The sequence below is a fragment of the Dipodomys merriami genome, unplaced genomic scaffold, assembly GCF_024711535.1.
Source record: "Dipodomys merriami isolate MVZ:Mamm:240054 unplaced genomic scaffold, mDipMer1.0.p SCAF_13, whole genome shotgun sequence".
NCBI classification, from domain to species: domain Eukaryota; kingdom Metazoa; phylum Chordata; class Mammalia; order Rodentia; family Heteromyidae; genus Dipodomys; species Dipodomys merriami.
The window spans coordinates 22,530,713-22,536,640 of NW_027202604.1; the positions used below are offsets into that span (position 1 = coordinate 22,530,713).

General features: G+C 43.5%; 1 protein-coding gene across 3 annotated transcripts in view; it reads right to left on the bottom strand.

Annotated features, from left to right (window-relative positions):
- Adamts9 (ADAM metallopeptidase with thrombospondin type 1 motif 9) overlaps positions 1-5,928 on the bottom strand; it is a 149,293-nt gene that overhangs the window by 21,872 nt on the left and 121,493 nt on the right. The window lies entirely within an intron of this gene.

Here is a 5,928-nt window from a genome sequence, read left to right on the forward strand (position 1 = left end):
GGGCAGAGTTCAACAGAAACAGGCCGGGCAGTTGTATAAAGGCCAGCTGGGTCTGAGCACAGCATGTCCATGGCCTTGTGACAAGAAAACACAGCAGCTGTTAGAGGAACAGCCATTTGTACAACTGCTTCCTTCTACAGGCTTCCTTCTAAATAGTTAAAGAGACAGAACTGCCCTTCTCTCCCTGCACCTCCGGGCCTCCTCCTCTTTCCCTCTCTCCCTGATCATCTTCCATTCCACCCACTTTTGTCCATCTTCCTTCAGAGATTCACCCATTTAAATGCTGGAGAAAATTCTGGATGACACTCTTATCTTCTCCACAAGAGGAAAAAAAAAACCCACAGTACTTCAGACTTTTCTTGTTAAGAATAACAGGGAGACCTAGAATCTTAGTGGCAGAAACAGCCAGCACTGGAGTGGTCCAGCAGTGGGAGCAACTCCACAGCAGGAACAGCCCAGCAGGTGAGCATGAGGAGCAGCGCAGTGGCTGGGCGTCAGGAGTGGTCTGGTGTGGGAGCTGCCTGGTGGTAGAAATGGCAAGAACAGCCCAATGGCAGGAGCAGCCAGCTAGTGGCAGTGCCCAGTGCATGTTGATCTCAGAGACCAGAATCTAACCTTTCCAGTCCCTGCAGCAGACCTGACTGAGCTCCCTCCAACTAGCCTGGGGCTGAGCATGCACACGGGTGTTTGCTGGTCCTGGGACTCTGTGGGAAAGCCTACCCTGTGTGAACTAGTCTAAGCCAAGCGAGGGCTGCCACTAGTCAGGTGAAACAGGCCAAGCTGGGGTCACAGCCCAGACAATCTGAACCCAAATGCCTAAATCACAATGAAAAATTACAAGATTAATGAGCAATGAAGACAATAAACTGAGTCAACAGCAATCCAGGGAAGGACTCCAGCGAGAATGAAGAAGAGACGGATGACAAAAGAACCATTAACGAAGCGATGACAGAGTTGGTCAATAACATAAAAGGGGACATGCAAAATCAACTTCAAAAGCTCAAAAAAGAAATGACAAAAATCCAAGACTCTCAGAAAGATACGGGGGGAAAAAGAGACACGCTATACAACACATTAAAAGTTGAAATGAGGGCTGGGAAGGTGGCTCAGTGGTAGAGCTCTTGCCTTGCATGCCTGAGGCCCTGGGTTCGATTCCTCAGCACCACATAAGCAAAAAAGAAAAAAGCCGGAAGTGGTGCTGTGGCTCAAGTGGTAGAGCGCTAGCCTTGAGCTGAAGAGCTGAGGGACAGCGCCCAGGCCCAGAGTTCAGGTCCCACGACCGGACCCCAAAAAATAAGTAAGTAAATAAATAAAAGTTGAAATGAGAACTGATCTTGGAACCATAAAAGGTTCAATTTCCACAATGCAAACCACAGTAGAATCCATAGGTAACAGAATAAGTAAATTGGAAAAAAGAACTTCAGAAGTTGATGATAAAACAGAGGAGCTAGAACAAAGTCAAAAGTATGGAAAAAACACTCAGAATCTACCACAGGGAAGTCCAGAAATTGGCAGACTCAGCTAAGAAATCAAACTATGCATAATTGGGATCAATGAGGGGGAAGAATTTAATAGTAAAGGCATCGACAACCTATTCAGTAAAATAGCAGCTGAGAACTTTCCCACTCTTAAGAGAGAAAATCTCACCTGCTTAACAGAAGCATATAGAGCCCCCAGTAGACTGGATCCAAGAAGAAACACTTCTAGACACATCATAGTAAAAACATCAGATATGCATAGCAAGGAACTGATTTTAAATGCCACAAAACTAAAGAAGGAGCTACATTACAAGGGAAAGAAAATCAGAAGACTGCAGACCTCTCCACACAAACCCTCACACAAGGAGAGCCTGGAATGTTATAATCCAAGCACTGAAGATCAACAACTGCCAACCCAGATTGATCTACCCAGTGAAATGATCATTTACACTGGATGGTGAACCCAAAACCTCCATGACAAACAAAAATTACAGAAATTCATGATCACCAAACCAGCATTACAAAGAATTCTAAAGGAAAGAATATAAGCTGAAAAAAACAATCAAAATCAAAGAAACACATCAGACAAAGATCGTTAGAAGATCAATTTAGTAAACACAGGAAGAAGACAAAAACAAAATATAGGAAATCAAGAAATGGCAGGAAACATGACACATCTCTATATAATAACCCTAAATATTAATGGGCTCACTTCTCCAATCAAAAGAATAGCTGACTGGATAAAAATAAGATCCACCCATTGTTTGCAGTCTGTTTTGGGTTATTTTTTAATTGATTAAAACTTCCACTAATTGTGATAGATGTCTTTTAGTATATTATTACCTGTCACAGTTTTTGAATAAATAAAAGATACTAATCTGTGATCTTTGGTAAAAGAATTCAGATACAGACATTTGCACAAAATAACATCAAGATATAAAGAACCATCAAGAGCATCATAAAGGCCATAAAGCTAACGTGTAATAGAAAACAGCCCTATTGCCAAAAAATGCAGCACAGTCCCAAGCATAGGGTCTTTCTTTCCTCCACTACCTCACAAAAAAAATCAATCAATCAATTAATTAAAAAAAATAAAAATAGAGTAATTTGAACCCTACATGAAAAGCACTGAATCGGTCATGAGTAGGGAGGAAAGAGCAACCAAAGGCTTCTGAGAAGTGACAACTTGCATAAAGACTGATGGAATTTACAGGGAGACTGGGGTGAGGGCAGGAGCAGGGTACCTCTCTGTGATAGAGAGGTACTAGAGAAGAATGTAGAGAGGTACTGGAGAAGAATGTAGAGAGGTCCTAGAGAAGAATGGCACTCTCTAGATTTTTTTCTTTTCAAAAAGCAAACAAACAAAAACCCCAAATAAAAACACATTTGCTTGTGAGATATATCCCTTGATGTGAAAGGTGCATTATCCTATGGACTTAGTACTTACAATCTGACTTTGTTAAAAGGATAAGTGTCTTTATGGATCTGGTGAAATTAATAAGCGAATCCATTGGAAAATCATTCTCAAAGATATTAAAAATCTCTTTTTGTTGTTCTATTTTTCCCCAGAATAGCCTCATAAGCACTCTAGTACAAAGCTAAACTACATTATAGTTTATACATTATTACATTATGGTACAAAACTACATTCCATACTAAAGTGGAGAGACAAATCACTGCCCAGTACTGGTGGGCACTACTGGAAGGCCAGCCGGCTGGGCCTCCTCTGAGCTCTGAGGGGAGACCCCACACAGAACGACAAGCATCTCGGGGAAAGCTTGTAAGTTTTAGAGTGGCTGAGGCAGCCGGCTGGTCTCACTGAGATCCTGCAGCCACACTTGCTGTTCATTCTTACTCTGGAGATATGCAGACTGCAGCCCGAAGCTCAAAGTCAAATCTGCATCAAGTGGGGTGACACATTCCTTCTCTGCACCCAGCCCTTCTGTTTGTACTTTGCTTTGTGCTCACTAATTTGTCCTGGGCTGTCCTGTAACTCATGATCCTCCTACTTCTGCCTCATGAGTATCTGGGATCACAATAGGTGTACCCCACCATTATCGACTGGGCATCCTCTTGTATAATTATTGCACCTGAACCTGAGCACCCAAGTCTTCCCCTCAGAGGCTAACAAGAGCACACAATGTCCTGTGTCCACAGCGTAGCCAAAGGCTGCACAAGAACCGAGGGGCTGGGACCGCAGCGAGTCTTTCCCACGACAAAGCTTTAGGTCTGACAATCAAGCAACTGGACTTAGAATCTCATTTTTAAAAGTGGGTTATGCTAGGTGCTGGTGGCTCATGCCCATAATCTTAGTTACTTGGGAAGCTAAGATCTGAGGATCATGGTTCAAAGCCAGCTGGGGCGGGAAAGTCTGTGAGACTCTTATCTCCAATTCACTTCCAGGAAACTGGAAGTGGAGCTGTGGCTCAAAGTAGTAGAGTACTAGCCTTGAGCAAAAAAGCTCAGGGACAGTGCTCAGGCCTTGAGTTCAAGCCCCATGACTGACAAAGAAAAAGAAAAAGAAAAGTAGTTTGTAATCCAATAAAGGGAAAATGACTTTGAAATCCATTCTCTAGGTAAAAACCTTGCAAAGCCGCTGAGAAGGAACTAAAGTAATTCACCCGAGGTACATGATGATATCGGCAAACTTTCAAAGCTGTGGTACCAAGGCCAGGCCGCTAGGCTTCATATTTCAGCTGAAATGCACGACTTTTATCATGAGTTAAACTACCCATCTTTCAAGTTTCCTCACATTAAAACATGGATAAAAATACAATGGCTGGATCAGGGAGTTGTAGAAAGGTTCAGTGAGATAGGTAATCATGCAAGAAATATCCATCACGGTGTCTCATCCATAGCTTGGTAAAAATTAAGTTCTATTCTTTTTCTTATCATTAGTACTGGGGGCACTGAACTGGACGGTTCTAGGGGATGCCTCTTACATTACAGTCTATAGGATTGGGGCTCCCTGGCATTGTACAGTATACAACCTACATGGCTATACAAAACACCCCCAATGACCACAGGATGGCAAGTGTGCAAAGTCCCTGCTTAATACAGATACCTGGATGATGATGATGAGGAGGAGGAGGATGAGGATGATGATGATGATGATGATTTTTGAGAGACTGGAGATTGAACTCAAGACTTTCACTTGCTAGGCAGGTTTTCTACCACTTGAACCATACTTTCAAGTGCCTGGATTGCTTCTCAAAAAGAGCCAGTAGCTCACAGTTTGTAATCCTAGCTACTCAAGAGGTTGAGAATCAGTTCAAAGCCACACTAGGCAGAAAAAGCTGTGTGAGATTCTCTCTAAAGGACAGCACCCAACAGGCCCTCAGCTCTAGGCACAAAGTTGAGAAGGAAAACAAGCAAAAAGATGAGCAGATGGAGAGAGAATCCTAGAAGAAAAGAATGACTCCCCCATGGAACCAATCTGTGGGGAGAAAGGGAGAGAGGGCAGGGCTGGTGGGCTGATCCTGACCTACGGTGAGGAGTTCAGTTGGAATACTTCGCCATGGATTAAAAGAACAAACGTAGCGTCCAGTCTCTCTTCTTTAATTTGTGAGGTACATGACACACGACAGATAACAGACTCTTTTAATTTTGTTCATTCTGTCTGTCTGTCTGTTTCTGTTTCTCTCTCTCTCTCTCCACACACACACACACACACACACACACACACTTCCCCCATCTCAGACTTTCTAGTCCAGGTTGGCTTTGAACTGAAATCTTCAGATCTCAGCCTCCTGAGCTGCTAGGATTATAGGCATGAATCACCAGTGCCTAGCTCAGCCTGCTCAGCTCTGTCTAGAAGCTGAGGTTACCTCTTTTCTCTTAATGAGTTCACCTTCCTAGCTGGATTTTTCCACATGACTGCTTAGTGCCCTCTTTGGCCAAACATTAACTAGAACTGGGGGGGGAAAGAAAGCTTCATCTATTTCTTCATTGACTGAGCAATTTCTGCAGATCAATTTTTAAATCCTTGGGACTCCTCCATGAATTAATCAGGGGCATCACATGTGCCCTTCTATGTGATGACAATATGATGGACAGAAAAATACAGAGCAAGTCCTACCTCAAGTCTGCCTTCTGGCTATTCAAACAAGTACAAGAATGACCAAATCCTGCACACATATTTAACATATTTCTCCCACCTTCCCCTCCTTCTGTGAAGTTATCTGCATACATTTGGCACAGGGCCTGTTAAAGCTCTTGGTGCAGTCATCTCTGGAACATTGGAGAACACAGACAGATATAGAAATTGCTTAAACAAGGAGCTTGCCCACCCTTGTCAGAGTGAAGGCTGAAGTCTGACAGCATAGCTTTTGGGAGCGAGCCAGACATGCCATGGGCCTGATGGCTTTGGGGGCTTCCCAGGGACCGGATGTTATGGTAGAAGGAGGGGGAGCCCATGCCTGGCAGGAGCACAGTCCATGGCTCTACTTAC